At 47.1% G+C, this 17,351-nt stretch overlaps 1 long non-coding RNA gene and 1 pseudogene across 1 annotated transcript in view; one reads left to right on the top strand and one right to left on the bottom strand.

Annotated features, from left to right (window-relative positions):
• LOC133246275 (uncharacterized) overlaps positions 1-17,351 on the bottom strand; it is a 39,394-nt gene that overhangs the window by 18,996 nt on the left and 3,047 nt on the right. The gene's annotated exons all lie outside the window — the stretch shown is intronic.
• On the top strand, positions 10,200-16,546 carry LOC133246729 (ferritin light chain-like; annotated as a pseudogene).

Genomic DNA, 17,351 nt, shown 5'->3' with positions numbered 1-17,351 from the left:
GGCTGTAGTCTGATGGCTGTTAGATGGCAGGTGTCCTTCTTCCCGCATTCCTGTAGGACTCACCAGCTCAAATTGGTGGTGGTAGTCACTAAGTTGTGACCGACTCTTATGACCCCCATGGACTGTAGCCTGCCAGGCTCCTCTGTCCATGGGGTTCTCCAGGCAAGAACACTGGAGTAGGTTGCCATTTCCTTCTCCAAGGATCTTCCTAACCCAGGAATTGAACCCAGGACTCCTACATTGTAGGCAGATTCTTTAAGCTACCAGGGAAGCCCCGCAATCACTGACAACTGTAACATCCTGCCGGGAGCCACCACGGGAGATCCCACCATGACAAAGGTCTTGCGGAGAGAGCCATCACAGGCAAAGGCAGATCATGGCTCAAGGGACCCCTGAATCTGCTCGAGCATCTACCCCAAAACTAGAATCTGTCTGTCTTACTATATTATGCCTTTCACCAACTCTTCTGACATTAACAAGGGGCTATCCCCGACCACCTTTCTTTGGAAAAAATCAACTTAGGGCTTTAGTTAATAAGTCTCCTGGGCATGAAAGGAATATTTCTATTTTAACCCCTCTGTTGGCATTCTAGCTTGCCTGACAGGTTTATCCATATGCTTGCAATTAACACACGTGATTGTTCACATCTCCCTAACCTTGAAAGGCACGGGAAGCCAAAACATTCTAAAAGTCCTAATGAGCATAGAGTCCTTTAAGGGATGACAAATTATTAGAATAGATGGTACTGGTAAAGGGCTTCATCATTGGGCCAATGCTTGCTGCCAAGTGCCCATATCCCTTATCCATTGTGCACCTGGGAGTGCATTGGTTAACATAGTTGGAATGTAGGAAAAACAAGTAGCAGCCTTGGAATTCACCACATCAGACCTTTGAGCTAATTGGTTCCTTCTTTGTTGTGACCCACCGCACCTTTGCTCCATGAGAATGTAACTCTGTTTAGTACTTTCTGAGGCTGGGAGAAATAAAGAAGAAACACTTTAAGGGAAAATAAGTTTTCTGGTTGAGCAGCCTTTATCAAAAAAGGGTCATAAAATGTCCACAGGCCTCCAAGTCCAGAAGATAATGTACACAACACTGTTTATGGGAAAGGTATGCAGAAAAAATCCTGGTTTTGATAAAGACAAAACATATATAATGTTTGGGCTGACTCTGTATGACTGCATCTTTCATTTCCCTCTATGTACAAGTCAAGGTATAAAAGTTCCTTTTGAAAATAAAGTTATGGGCCTTGCTCACCGAAGCTTGGTCTCCCCGTATCGTTCTTTTTTTCCTTTTCCCTCCTTTTCTCTCTCTGTTCTTCTTTCAGGATGACTCCTTGGAACACAGGAGCTTTATTGGCTATCTGTGTAAACCAAGGAAGATCAAGCCCTGCTCTCTGCTTTGCTATCTTTATCACCTAGGCCGTCATCCTGAGGGTACCCCTGGATCCTGCTGGGGCTGGACCCATCCTTCTTTACTGATAGTAATTTCTCACTAGAAATCAAAAACAAAAAGAAGTCTGGAAAAATTTCCCAAATACATAGCAACTAAATTACACACTTCTAAATAGTACATGACCAACCTAGACAGCATATTAAAAAGCAGAGACATTACTTTGCCAACAAAGGTCAGTCTAGTCAAAGCTATGGTTTTTCCAGTAGTCATGTATGGATGTGACAGTTGGCCCATAAAGAAAGTTGAGCGCTGAAGAATTGATTCTTTGGAACTGTAATGTTGGAGAAAACTCTTGAGAGTTCCTTGGACTGCAAGGAGATCAAACAAGTCAATCCTAAAAGAAATCAGTCCTAAATATTCATTGGAAGGACTGATGCTGAAGCTCCAATACTTTGGCCACCTGATGTGAAGAACTGACTCATTGGAAAAGACCCTGATGATGGGAAAGACTCAAGGTAGGAGGAGAAGGGGATGACAGAGGATGAGATTGTTGGATGGCATCACTGACTCGATAGACATGAGTTTGAGCAAGCTCCATGAACTGGTGATGGACAGGGAAGCCTGACATACTGCAGTCCAAGGGGTCGCAAAGAGTTGGACACAACTGAGCAACTGAACTGAACTGAACTGAGCCAAGGGGAGAACACAGCAGACTACTGCCTCAAGAACTGTGTGCTGCCCTGCAAGGGGAACTGAGAGACTTTATAGATAGGGCTGTCAGTGGGGAAGAGGAGGTGATAAGGAGCAAAGTAATAAGAATCTTGACTATTCTTCTTCTTGCATTGTTTCCAAACAGTCATAGCTGGCATCAGGTAGCCCAGTAATTGGGTCCATTCATCTCTGGTTTATTACACTGCGGCCTTATTTCTGAGATGCAAAAAGCTACAAGGAGTGGTCTGAAGAGATTGGTGAAGGACAGGACGTAATTAACAGAGTTAAAGGGTAATCTCTGGTGGCTCAGACAGTAAAGAATCTACTTGCAACGCAGGAGACCTGGGTTTGACCCCAGAGTTGGGACGATCCCATGGAGAAGAGCATGGCAACCCACTCCATATTCTTGCCTGGGAAATCCCATGGACAAAGGAGCTTGGCAGGCTATAGTCCATGGGGTTGCAAAGAGTCAGACACAACTGGATGACTAACACTTTCACTTTCACACTTTAAAGGATAGGTGTGGATGTAACTTACATAGTGTCAGGTTAGTTTTGAGGACTATAAACTTAAGTTATAGACTACAGATTAGGAAGAGTTGAAGCAAAAACAAGGAGTGATCAGGCCTGTTCACTGTTCTCTTTATTTTCTTTGTTCTCAGGAAAGGGAAAGAAAAGAAAGAAAAGCTCATTCCTGAAAGAAAAACTCATTCCTCTTTTTCCAGTTTCACTGCAACAGTCCAGGGTCCAATTAATCTGTGCTCAGAGCATGGTGTCAAAACAGAGGCCCGATGGGACAGTCTTAAACTGGACACTGTCCATGCTGACTGCTCTGATCATTCCTCTGAGGTCCTAAGCCCAAAGCTTTTAAATATACAAGAGAAAAATGTTTTAAATTTAGGAATGAAAGCATTGTCTACCCACACATAAACGGGCACACACAGGTATACGTGTGTGGGGGGTGTGTGTGGGCATGTGTGTGTGTATAGTAGGATTTAAAGAATTTGCTAGGTCTCAGGTGATTCTGGGATTACCTTGGTCAAAGTCTTAGGTAAGAACCCAAAATTGCTGTGTAGAGTGGCCTCAGAGAAAAAAGATGTTGCAAGAAAGCAAAGCCATGGGCCCAGTGAAGGGAGAGTGCAGTACGGAGCCAGCCGGCCCTCCTGCCTGAGTTGCTGTGGAGTGTGTTGCAGACAGGTTTATGTATTCTGCACTGTTTTCATTTTTGTGTGTGTGTGTGTGTGTGTGTGTGTGTTTTTTTGCTTTGGCTCTAAGGCCATCAGATTTTATTACAAGGGTTGCATGCCCCTCCAAAAAAACATTTTTTCCTGGGTAGCAGTGAAGCTGATCCTTCCTAAATCTGAATTATGTACACAGTAGATGAGATTTCAGTTTTTCTTTCTTATTTATAATCCCGCAGGCATCAGTTAACTGTATTTCTCCAAATCCCCAGAGAAGGAAATGGCAACCCACTCTAGTACTCTTGCTTGGGAAATCCCACGGACAGAGGATCCTGGTGGGCTACAGTCCATGGAGTCAGTCAAACATGACTTAGAGACTAAAACACCACCACCATCCCTGTAGGGTCTCACTCCTTGAGCACTGAAGTGCAAATGACTCAATGTCCTGTATCCTGTCTTCATTGGGAAACTCCGTCTGCCCCTTCCCCACCACCCACCTTCAGACCTGGGGTCACACCCTGCCCCTGATATCCTCTGCTCTGCTCCTGTCAACTCACACCCTTTAGTTCTACAATAGCCACCAGCATGAGGCTGTGACCTGGGACATGGGTTTCCTGAACGGAGTGGCCTCGTGGAGGAGAACTACCCTAGAGCATCATAGACAACGCCAGCTGAACTTCAGCAAGGTGCTGCCAGGAGCTACTCCTAGGACACCTTTCCTGCAGGACCTCCCTCCCAGCCAGCTCCAGCTTTCTCTGTCCCAGAACCTGGCCATTTCACAAGAATAACTCACACCCAGCCTCTCCAGGGCTCAAGCTGTGCAGCCTTCCAAAGCCTCCTGTTATTGCCTCCAACTTCCTAGCACTCTTTTCTACATAAAAGTGAAAGTTGCTCGGTCATGTCTGACTCTTTGCGACCCCATGGACTATATAGTCTGTTGAATTCTCTAGGCCAGACCTATACAGTCCATGGAATTCTCCAGGCCAGAATACTGGAGGACAATAGCCTTTCCCTTCTCCAGGGGATCTTCCCAACCCAGGGATCAAACCCAGGTCTCCTGCATTGCAGGCAGATTCTTTACCATCTGAGCCACAAGGGAAGCCCATTAAGGTAGGATACAATTGACATTCACCTTTGCCAAGCCATTTACATTTTACAGAGAATAAAGAATCCACCTGCAATGAAGGAGACACAGTTCATCTCTGGGTGGGGAAGGTCCCCTGGAGAAGGGAATGGCAACCCACTCCAGTATTCCAGATAATTCCATGGACAGAGGAGCCAGGTGGGCTACACCCCATGGGGTTGCAAAGAGTCGGACACAACTGAATGACTAACACTTAAACACTTTTATTTTACTTCCATCAGAAAATGTGTATCCCCTTTGATAAAAACATGTTCTGGTGTTTTGATGATGCTATAAAGAGTTGAATTGCCATTCCTCACCTCTCCGAGAAAAGCTAATATTCTAAAACAGTACGTACCTAGAGAAATGCATTAAGAGGAACAACTACAGGAAATATGCATCACACCTGTAATCTCATTTAGACATTCCCCATCACAACAGATAGCCCCAGGGGCAGAGCAGTGGGTCCCTACCTTGGACTGAACTCCAGATAGTCCCTGCCTTGGACTGAACTCCACTTCTGAGCAAGCCTACAGGGAGGAGCAGCACCAGGCCAAAAGCATCCCCTTTCTCAAGTCAGTTCAGTTCAGTTCAGTCCCTCAGTCATATCTGACTCTGCAACCCCATGGACTGCAGCATGCCAGGCCTCCCTGTCCATCACCAACTCCTGGAGTTTACTCAAACTCATGTCCATTGAGTCAGTGATACCATCCAACCATCTCATCCTCTGTCATCCCCTTCTCCTCCCGCCTTCAATCTTTCCCAACATCAGGGTCTTTTCAAATGAGTCAGCTCTTTGCATCAGGTAGCCAAAGTATTGGAGTTTCAGTTTCAACATCAGTCCTTCCAATGAATATTCAGGACTAATTTCCTTTAGGATGGACTGGTTGGATCTCCTTGCAGTCTGAGGGATTCTCAAGAGTCTTCTCCAACACCACAGTTCAAAAGCACCAATTCTTCGGTGCTCAGCTTTCTTCATAGAAAGGTGAAGCTTTCTTTCTTTACCTCCACCATAGTTTGCTGCTGCTGCTAAGTTGCTTCAGTCATGTCCGACTCTGTGCAACCCCATAGATGGCAGCCCAACAGGCTCCCCTGTCCCTGGGATTCTCCAGGCAAGAATACTGGAGTGGGTCGCCATTTCCTTCTCCAATGCATTAAAGTGAAAAGTGAAAGTGAAGTCGCTCAGTTGACTCTTAGCGACCCCATGGACTGCAGCCTACTAGGCTCCTCCACCCATGGGATTTTCCAGGCAAGAGTACTGAAGTGGGGTGCCATCGCCTTCTCCGCCATTTTGGTCTCAGGTAAATAGCAAGGAAGGAACACAGCCCCACCCAACAACAGGAAATTGGATTAAAGATTTACTGAGCATAGCCCCGCCCATCAGAACAAGACCTAGTTTCCCCCTCAGTCAGTCTCTCCCATCTGGAAGCTTCCATAAGCCTCTTATCCTTCTCCATCAGAGGGCAGACAGACTGAAAACCACAATCACAGAAAACTAACCAAACTTATCACACGGACCACAGCCTTGTCTAACTCAAGGAAACTATGAACCATACCTTGTAGGGCCACCCAAGATGGATGGGTCATAGTGGAGAGTTCTGACAAGATGTGGTCCACTGGAGAAGGAAATGGCAAACCACTTCAGTATTCTTGCCTTGAGAACCCCATGAACAGTATGAAAAAGCAAAAAGATAGGACACTGAAAGATGAACTCCCCAGGTCAGTAGGTGCCCAATATGCTACTGGAGATCAGTGGAGAAATAACTTCAGAGAGTTATTAAAATTCTTAATATTCTGTAATATTCTGTTTTAAAATTCTGTAATTTGGCACAAATGAGTAAACAGGATAGTTTGTGACTGAATTTTTGTATTTACTCATCAGTCACTTCTATAAAATGATCCTCATGCAGATTCTTATATCCTCTTATTCATCATCTCCAGATGTTTTCCTTTGTTTGGTTTCTAATGGTTATTCTGAAATTGCTATTACAATTGACCTCTTTCAGCTGATTTTCAAATCAGCGATTTTTAAAAAGTCTAGGCAAGTTGCAAGTGTCCCAAACTGAGATGATCTGTTATTTCCAAAAGTGTTATTTGTAAATGTGGTTTTTTCTTCCTTTCCTAAACTTTTCTCAAGGGGTTACATTGTTCCAGATAGTTCTAGCACTTGGAATAGAGTTGAGTTACACACTTAACATTCTTCTTTAATTATGAAGTTGAAATAAACATCAGTAGATGCCAGATCCAGTTGTTGATGGGGACAAAAGTGCATGGGCCAATGGGAAAAGGAGTGTTGATCTTTTTGAAATAAAAATGATGAATAGTTCACGTTATCAGCCTTTGAAGGAAGGACAAGGGGGAAAGCATTTCCATTTTGGCAGTTTCTTTGTTTACAGAAAAGGGAAGGTAGGAGAGGCTTGGGTTCCCACAAGCCCTCACAGTGTTTTGCAACGTCTTTGAAAGGCCACTAGGGAACCAAGGCCTCTGCTCCCCACTGACAATTGATGAGGAGATAGCACCCTCATGCCACAAGAAGACCCCAGAGCTGGCTCTGGGCTTCCTCTGGGGTGCTCCTTGGCAGAAGCACATGAGTGGCTAGGCAACAGAGAAACCTCAGTGGTCATCAGACTGACTTTCTTCAACCATCAATCTTACCAAGTCTCTTCTTCAGGACTCTGGAGAGTCCCCACACTCCACAGGTGAGATTCCAGGCCCTCCTATTTCTCCAGTTTCATCCCATCTCAGCCACTGCCCTGCAACCTTGACTTTTGTGTTTTAACAGCCATGCCTGTTCTATTGAAATAATCTCCCCTCCCTTGGTCTTCCCTTTGGTCACCTCCCCGAGGGCCCATGGAGCTCTACGGCCCTGCCTTCTGGCAGTCTCCCCACTGCTGGATAATCATTATGGGTAGAATTGTGTCTCCTCCAAAATTCATAGGCAAACCCTAAATTTCAATGTAACTATATTTGGATAGAAGACTTTAAGAAAGTAATTAGGGTACAATGAGGTCATTACATAATAGGACTGGTGTCCTTATAAAAAGAGAGAGCGCAGAAAAATGAAACCACAGAATGCATTTTGGGTCTTAGCAGAGCACAAATTCTTCTGTCTTGGTGCAGAGAGAATTCAGCAAAAGGCAGAGAGATGGGTAAGGAAAGAGTTTATTAATACAGGACATTTGTGAGAGATACAAGTTAGCAGGTAAGGGAGTGCCATCCCCCGAAAGCTGGGTGGGCTACATTTTTATAATCAAATAAAATTAGGGAGGGGAAGAAGACCACCTTCTTCCTCATATTTGATGTCAAGTTTTTGTCATCAGCTCTTCCTCTGACTCATGCAGTGGAGTTTTCTTGTCCCTACGTGGTCAAACCAGGACTGTCATGAAGCTATGGAAATGAGCAAAAAGGCGATAACATATACTAAAATATGGTAAACCATCTCAGGTTTCAGTAAAATGTCACCTTTCCCTATATTTCTGCTCTTAGTACAAGCAGAAAAAGCCCCTTCTCAAGGATCATTCATTTGTTGACTTCAATGAACAGGATGTAGGCCTCATTCCACCATTGTTTATGCTCTGGGGCACGTCTCATGCTTCCTTTGCATGGTTTCATTGCCAAGCAAGTCTGCATGGTTTGTTTTTAAGCAAGCCTGCTTTCTTGATAGATCATTAATCTACAGGAGTCTCCATACTTTTTCTCTATTTATGAACCCCTAGTGAGAATAATTATTTAATCTCCTAAGTTGTCCCTTTACTCTGTCCCTATCACAAACACACAGAGAGAAAAGGTCTCAAGAGAACTCAGCAAGAGGACAGCCATCTGCAAGAAAAGAAGCTGCGGGAGAAACCAACCCTCTCAGTACCCTGGTCTCAGACTTCCAGCTCTGTGACCCACGAGAAGACCAACGTCTGTTGTTTAAGCCCCTCAGCCTGTGGTGGTCTGTGATGGCAGCTAGCACAAAACCGTCTGCCTCTCACATCCATGGTGGCCCTTCCTGACCATCATTACAAATAATTAATAGAGCATTTGATCTTCCATAAGTACTTCTTCCCCAAGGTTTCCCAGGTGGCACTAGTGGTAAAGAATCCACCTGCCAATGCAGGAAATATAAGAGACCAGGTTCAACCCCTGGATTGGGAAGATCCCCTGGAGGAGAGCATGGCAACCCACTCCAGTACTCTTGCCTGGAAAAGCCCAAGGAGAGAGGAGCCTCATGGGCTACAGTCCCTGGGGTCACAAAGAGTTACACGAGTAAGCGACTGAGCACTAGAACTAATCACCTCCTCCCTAGTGACAGAATATACTTGCTATCTTTCTTATAAGTGCCATCAAGCAAGAAAATAAGATCTTCCTTTCCCCAGTAAGAAATGAGCTTCCCTTAACCCCTGACATCTTAGCTCAGTGCCACATAAGAACAGAAGTGGATTAAATGAAACGAATGGGTTAGAGGAAACCAGGTTGGTGTGAGGATTCAATAACCATGATGATGTCAAAAAGCACACAGTTGGTCATAGGGTGGGTGCTCCATGAATGTAAATGCTACCCCTCAAGAACACACAAGCCACCATGCCCACTGAGAGGACATCTACAGAGGGAGGACACATTTCTCACTTTGTCCATTTGGTCAACAGATACTAACGAAAACCCAGTGTGAGCCAGCCTTGTGCAAACTGGAGGGAAACCAGTAAGAAGCAAAGCCAACTCCACCCTCAGGAGTTTACTCTCTTCTGGAGAAAACAGATGACAAACAAGGAGTATAATCGGGGTCTTAGTGACGGACAAGCACTAGACAGGGAAAGAGGTGGAGTTGGGGTTGGGCTGATATGGGCGCTGGATTAGTAACATTGATTCCAACATTTGCCCGACACCCACTCTGTACCAGGGATCATACCGGGTGTTGGGAAAATAAAGACGAGCAAACAGCTTCTCTCAGAGAATGGCCGTCGAGGGCGGGGGAACCCCTGCCTGCCTTCCTCAGGGGCTCCAGAAGCTCTGGTGGTAACCACCAGGGGCTGTCTGAGACTCCTGTTGGTACTCACAGACCTTGGTTACACTGACAGCACTGTTGTGTATGGTTTTTTATTTTCCTTTCCCTTTCTTCCTCCACAATTAAATCTTGTTATTCGAGTGGCCTCAGACCTCTGTTCTCCACCAACAATATTCAAGATTAGGACTAGAGAAACTGTGGAAGAACTGTCAATTTCCCCATGAGACTTTAGAAGTCTAAAATAAAGAATTCTCTATAACCTCGTGGACACTTCTTTTATTCTTTTAAAAGGGACAAAACTAACTTAAGAAAATATCCTTTGCTTATGGTCAAAGGAAGAAAACAAAAGCATTTCCAGTGTACAATCATCTGACTTAATTTTCAAAGCACCAGTATCTTTATGGGGTCCCAGATGGTGGGTGAGCACTGGGCAGTGCTCAGGAGGACATCAGAAGGGACGGCTGGGATGACTGATGGACATGAGCGGTGGTCACATGGAACCGAGCTCCATGAGGATTGCACAATTCAAAATAAAATTGGAGGGAAAATATTGACTCTGAGCCTTTTAGTCACCAGTGCAAATATATACTATTTATATTGGCTATAAAATCCACCAGGAGTGATCTGCCTGGTCTCAAAGTGGTCACAGACTCCAGCGACTAAGAACAAAGTTTGGGTTCTGGACTCATCCTCCCCTCTTCCTGTCCCTCTGATTCTAACAGTGCGGCCTAAGACCTGGCTAATCAGAGCAATCCTCTGACCCCAGGGGGAATGCAGGAAGGGTGACCCTGATTTGACTCAACATGAAGCAAAAAGACTTTGGGCTCCTGGGGAAAGCGATTCTGATTTGGAGAAAGCTTGATTCTGAGAAGATGCGGGCTGGGCTGGTGGCCATCGGCTCGAGAGGGGACAGAGTCAGTGCAGTGAAGGTGAGACTGCCTTTAGACACCCAGTGTGGAGGCTGGGTCATTAACTCTTGGTCAGACCTGCAGAAGCAGAGCGACTTTGGAGTGCGGTGACCCTCTGCTTTTCTTTCTGTACCTCTGGCTTCCTTTGTGTTCCTTTTTCAGCCTGGTTGAGGTTGGGTTTTTGCCATCAGCACCTAAAAGACCACATGGGAGCCTGTATCCTGGTCCCAGTCAGTTGGCCCTGCTTGTGCAAGGAAACTGTGACCCACGGCCCACGGCAACGCATGGGTCAGTGTCTCGCCTCTTAGATGCCGCGTGCTTCCAGGCCCAGCGGTGCTCTCCTCCTGGGATTTGCCAGGAATGCTGGGATGGGAGCAGGTGCGGTAGGGGACCAGATTCAAGCTGATGTTGTCGGAAGCATTCAACTTGATGTTTGGTGCCTTCTTTTCCCTCTGCTATGAGAAGAGGATGTTCCAGATCCGAGTAAAGAGGGAGGCCCTGTCCCTGACCGAGGATGCAGAAGAGTCACGGGCGGGGGCCAGGAGGATCAAGCCACGTCACGGCTGACCTGCAGCTGGCAGGACAGAGCGGCAGTCCCCCGGGAACATGGAATGTGAGAAGTCAGCTTCTGTTGAGCAGCAGTCTCCCTGGCTTCTATTACATCACTGGTGGTGGTGGAGGAACACAGCATCCTAACCCGATCCCAGTGAACCCCGACTCCGAGCAGCCCTCGTGATGTGGTCTGCTTGGGCACCCCTCACAGCTGCTTAGAAAGCCAGGCAGCCTGGCTGTCCCTGCAAGGTGCCTTGTCTTGGCAGGCTCCCCCCACCCTGGAAGAAGTGATTGTAACTGACTCCATGGACTGTATCACCAGCCACAGAAACAGCTTGTAAAAAACAGATCCCAAAACGGGTCAAACATTTTCCCTCGCTATGGCCAATTCTAGGTTTTTATCCCATGATAGAAAGTTCTACCATCTTATAACAGGCACTTGTTTAGGAAAATACCACAGCGTGGTGGCTTTTAAGAAATATCTGTTTTCTGAGTAAGAGAAGAGAGGGCAGAAAACATGAAAAAAATGTCTGTACGGTAAGAAAAAGTAGGATTTATCTTTTTTGATGGTTCACTGGGGAGTGACATGATTTTCTAGAAATGTCAAGTTCCACAGAGCCAAGCAATCATATTTTACAGAATTTGGTTCATTATGAGAAACATGCACAAAAGAGAGAAACAATTTACCCTAAAATGGAATTGAATACATGGAGAAACTCAGAGATTTGTGGACAATCCACTCCAGGACTTCTCCACTCATGGCCCTGGAGTTGTGTGACACTGTGATTATATATTATACACATATATATGTATATTTATTATTATATATGTATAATCATATATATATATATATGCCTGGGCTTCCCTAGTAGGTCAACTGGTAAAGAATCTACCTGCCATGCAGGAGACCCCAGTTCGATTCCTGGGTCAGGAAGATCCTTTGGAGAAGGGATAGGCTACCCACTCCAATATTCTTGGGCTCCCCTGGTGGCTCAGATGGTAAAGAATCAGCTTGCAATGAGAGAGACCTGGGTTTGATCCCTGGGCTGGGAAGATACCCTGGAGGAGGGCATGACAATCGACTCTAGTATTCTTGCCTGAAGAATCCCCATGGATAGCCTAGTGGGCTACCGTCCATGGGGTCCCAAAGAGTCAGACACTACTGAGTGACTGAGCACAGCACACAGCACATATATATACAAGCATGCTAAGTCACTTCAGTCATGTCTGACCCTTTACGGCCCTATGGACTATAGCCTGCCAGGCTTCTCGGTCCATGGGATTCTCCAGGCAAGTATACTGGAGTGGGCTGCCATGCCCTCTTCATATATATATATATATATGTATATTTGGGTTTTGTCTCCATCTCTGGCACTAGAAACTTTGAGATTTCCTAAGTGAAGAAAGCAATAGGTGTCTCTTTTTATGTTAATGGAGTGACTTTGGAAAGCTTCTGGGGATGGAAGATGGTTGCCAATGGAGCCAGTCCTGTGATTAGAAGGTTAGAATTTTCAGTTCCATCTCCCTTGACCTCTGGGGAATCAATCAATTGGCAGTAGCCAATGATTTAATCAATCCTGCGTATGTAATGAACCCTCCAGAAAAATCCAGAAAGGCAGGGTTCAGGGAGCTCCCCAGTAGATGACCACAGGGAGATTTGGGGAGAGTAGGGTATTTGGAGAGAATATGGAAGTTCCATGTCCTTCCCCATGTCTTGCCCCCTGCATCTCTCCATTCTGGTTGTTCCTGAGTTATATCCTCTTACAATAAACTGGTTATCTAGTGGGTAAAATGTTTCGCTGAGCCCTCTGAGCCACTTTAGCAAGTTAATCAAACCTGAGGAGGGGGGTCATGGGCACCTCCCTGGAACAGACTGGTCAGAAGAAGCACAGGTGACAACCTGAAGTTTCCACTGGAGTCTGAGCTGGGGGAGGGGGCAGTCTTCTGGGGTCTGATGCTGTCTGTGGGGACAGGGTGATGGAACTGAATTGCTTGTTGGTGTGTATCTCTTCAACTCTACCTGCCCCCCGCCCACACACACACACACGGCAACTGTGGGCAAAGCTTTAAATTGCTGCACACACCTTCACATCAGTTCTCCCTACACATCGAGGGGTATGAGAACACACAGCCCAGATCAAATAGTCCAGACTCATCTTCTACAGACAAGGACTGAGGGAAACCATGCCGAAGCCTCCAGGGCAGGTCAGCGGTCCAGCTGAGGTGTGATACTTCACAGGCAACAACACTCAAAAACCCCATTGTTCCCCGCCGAGACGGCCAGTGAGCAGCGCTCCCCAGCACTGACGCTGCGCCCACAGAAGAGGTGAGCAACTTGCTCAGTTTTGGGGATTTGAGTCCCAGGTGCAACCTCTGGGTAGAGAATGCACAGGGGGAGCCACTGAGAATATGCAGCAGCCCCAAAGGAGGGGTTTTGCTACTAAAAGTACTAGCTTACTTCAGAAACAGTTGGTGAAATAAAATTCATGTTTTATGGCAAGATGAAAAAAATTTAAATGAATTTTTCTTTGCCCCTTTGGGCCTCCTCCCTCACCTCTGGTGTGTGTTGTGCATCTGCGTTGATCAAACCCCTTAGGAGAGAACCTTCCTTCTTAACCTTGTAAGGGGCCATGGTGACCCATGACCCACCATCACTTTGTTCAAGGAGATCTGGACGGTGCAAATTGTCAATAATGCATCATGTAGTACACAGCCCTCTGTCTCAAAAACTTACATAACTGTGTTTTGACTTCTAACAGGCAGAAGAGTTCTTGGAGCTTTCTGAGAGTCTGTTCCCGTGTTATAATCCTCAGTCTGGCTCAAATAAAATTTTCCATTTCTTTCTTAGATCTACTGATTTTTTCCATTGACACAAGAAAGGACAATGTCCTATGAAAGTAATGAAGAGAAAACCCTGGCAGCCAGCAGGGCCCAGGCCCCAGGGCCAGGGGACAAGGGGGCATACCTGGTGCAGGACGGGTGACCCAGCCCAGGAGCCGGGAGGACCTGCCGTCTGGACGTCACCCAACTCAGTCCATGGGGGAGAGACACCCTCCCAAGGCCCGGACGCAGTTGGTTGGCACCGGGGGCAGGGCCCAAATTCTCACCTTCGACACAGCACACCACTCCCTCCCCCGAAATACCAAAGGAAAATCTGATTTGGAGTCAATGAGTGCCACACCACCCCAATAGAGGCCCCATGGTATGGCCCCACAGGGACATGGCCAAGCCCAGACACAGCTGGAGGGGCCTCCACCAGAAGAAGGACTCTGAGACAGCATTCAAGTTATCAGAGGCCATGAAACACAGCCTGGGCTCCGGGAGCTGGGAGACATGACACTCAGGGAAGCAGAGGTTATAGAACCATGGAGCTAGTGCGTTTGAAAAGAGCCAGGATTTTAGAGGAAAGAACAGCATCCATAGAACGGGGCTGCAGAATCCAGAGGAATTGCAGGTTGTCAGACACAGTCATTGGAAAAAAACAGAGCAGACAGTGTGAAATACTGACATGGACCAGGCACAGGAGAAGGTGGGAGGGTGGTAGAGTGAGAAGCCCAGCTCTAAGTCACAATTGATCTAGAAGACGAGAACAGCTCATCTCATGGAGTTGCTGGTGTCTGGAAAGAAGGAACATGATTTATTTCTCCCCTAACGCTGAGTGGCCCATCTCATCCTCCAGGCCGGGCCTCGTTGGAGCTGGAAAGGATGCCACTAAGCCTCAGCTGGGACCAGAGGCGTGAAGCAGGCAGCCCTGGGCTGGCTGACCGAGAGGGCAGCCATGCCCTGGGATCCATGCCCTTTGTTTCAAGGGTGCCCGGGTGCCTATGTGGGCTCTTCACATGCCTTCCCGGCAGCCTCTTCACATCTGCTAACAGCCAAGTGCACCTGCCTCTACTGTCCCACAGCTAGATTAAATTCCAGATTCTCTATCTGAAGAAGACCCCTCTTAACTTTCTTCCAGGTGACAGTATCAGGCTTCAGACACCCCAGTCCCACCTCCTCTCGGAGCAAGGAAGCCATGAGGCGGGCAGTGGGGCAGTTGGTGCCAACAGGGTGCTTGGCTCTGGGGCCAACATGGGCAGCACAAATAGAAGCAGCAGGAACCCCACTTAGGGGACTTTGCTGGTGCTTAGGACTCCATGCTTCCACAGCTTGGGCCTGGGTTCAGTCCCTGGTTGGGGAACTGAGATCTTGTAAGCCATGCAGTGCAACCAAAACAGAAAAAAAAAAAAAAACACTTAGGAAACACTGCCTTCCTCAAAGCCTTGCTCCTTCCACGGCCACCCACAGAAGGCACCTGGCTCACCAGGACAGCTGGCAGGGTCTCAGGATCCCCCAGCTCCATGTTCACAAACGAGCATTTCAGTCCCACATCCCACCAGGAATCAAATGCCTGCTTCCTGTGAGTTCAGCAAGCCTCTACAAAGGTGACCTGCCGTGTGGTTCCTTTTCTCGGATGCCAACTTTCTCACTAGCATTCTCTCAACGATGGTCCCCAAAGGACATGAGTCTGGAACCTGTGACCTTGTCTCCCAGCTAATGGATGCTCTGAAAGGGCAGAAGGGTCTGTTCTCTCCCTCCCACTTCCCTTCTTTCTTCCCTTGCTTGCTCCCCTCCTCCCTTCCTTCCTTCCTCTTTCCTCCATTCTCCTGTCCTCCTCTTTTTTTGGTCTCGACACTCTAAATGCCAGGGGCTCTGCTGGTTCTTCATTTAGTTTGCATCAAGCCATGGCCCCTGGGCTCAGGAAATTCAGAGGTGGGAAGGCCAAGTCAGCCTGCGCCCCTAGGAGTTCCTGTGTGTGGACCTGGAATTGGGCCCAAAACAGCAGCTGCCTTTTAACCTAGGCACACCCATGCCAACCTCAGCTCTAGCCCATTAGGGTCACCAGAGTCAGCAAGGGAGAGTTCAGGAGGGCCCATTAAACTTGAATTTAAATGAGCCATAGGAGGTGCGGTCCTAGGCATTTGTCTCTTGCTTCAGCAGTGCTTGGATGGAACAGGCCCAGGGATGCCCCTTTCTCCAGCCTCTGACCATCCCCCAACCTTTATTCCAGTGGCAACTTTTGGCATCAGTTACTCTGCTGTCCATGATTACCAGGACCAGCCACAATTTTTTGAGCTTAACTCCTGATTAATGATCAACCACTAGTCCCAGATTCCTCAGAATTATTCCACTGAGGTGGAGGCCGCCGTCAACCACCTGGTCAACAAGCATCTGGGGACTCCTACACCTACCTGTCTCTGGGCTTCTATTTCAACCAAGACGATGTGACTCAGGAAGGGTGTGGGCCACTTTTTTCCACAAATTGGCCAAGGAGAAGCGCAAGGGCGGCAAGCATCTCTTGCAAATGCAAAGCCAGTGCAGCAGCCATGCCCTCTTCCTGAACGTGTAGAAGCCATCTCAAGATGAGTGGGGTAAAACCCAGGATGCTATGGAAGTTGCCCTTCTCATAGAGAAGAATCTGAACCAGGCCTTTTTGGATCTGCGTGGCCTGGGTTTTGCCAGTGCAGACCCCCACCTCTGTGACTTCCTGGAGAACCACTTCCTAGGTGAGGAGATGAAACTCATCAAGAAGCTGGGTGACCACCTGACCAACCTCTGCAGTCTGGCTGGTCCCCAGGCTGGGTTGGGTGCATATCTCTTCAAATGGTTCACCCTCAAGCATGACTAGGAGCCTCTGAGGCCAGTGGCCTTTGAGGAGCCCCCCGCTAATGTCAGGGCTTCCTGAAGCCCATCTCGGCAGCCACTAGGCAGCTTTTTAACACCTCCAAGACCTCTCTCAAGCCTTGGACAAAATGGAAACAATAAAGGTTTTTGCAGCGAAAAAATAAGTAAATAAACGAGCAACAAATACTGTTTGGTATAAGTACGTCCCACACACTGCATGGGACATTCTTACTCCACCCTAGTACAATGCCATGGCAGCCTGCCAAGAATCTCCTCCTTTACTTGGAGGATCTGAGGTCTAAAAGTGGTGGAGCCCAAACTTGGAATCTGCAGATTAATGTTCTGTGCTCCCTTCCAGGTCTGTGTCAGACAGTCACTGAGACCACAGTCTGGGTGAATCCTCACGACACCATTCTGAGGGCAGGTGGCTCTTTAATGGGGTCCAAAAGGGCTCTGTATAATTCTAAAATGTTACAGAAAAGTTTAATCACAGTTTGAAAAATGAAAAGGAAAAAAAAAAAACCCACCCCCAGAGATTATCAAGTTTACAACCATGTTCCTTCTTTCCTTATTGAAGACAAGCACACCAGGAACCAGCAACACCAGCACTGCCTAGCCAGTCCTCATTCATCATTACAACTTTAGTCTTTAGAAAACTCAGACAGAGAAATTAAGCAACTTGTCCAAAGTAACACAGCTGGGGATGAGGGTGATGGAAGTGAGGGGCAGGCCCAGCACTTGGTGGCTGTGAGATACATAATCACTGAGAACACCTATCTGTCTTGCTCTTTTCATTGTACCCTCTTCACGGTCCTTCTTTCTTCTCTT

This window comes from Bos javanicus, chromosome 4 (genome assembly GCF_032452875.1).
Source record: "Bos javanicus breed banteng chromosome 4, ARS-OSU_banteng_1.0, whole genome shotgun sequence".
Classification (NCBI taxonomy): domain Eukaryota; kingdom Metazoa; phylum Chordata; class Mammalia; order Artiodactyla; family Bovidae; genus Bos; species Bos javanicus.
This window is presented reverse-complemented; position numbering and strand designations above follow the sequence as displayed.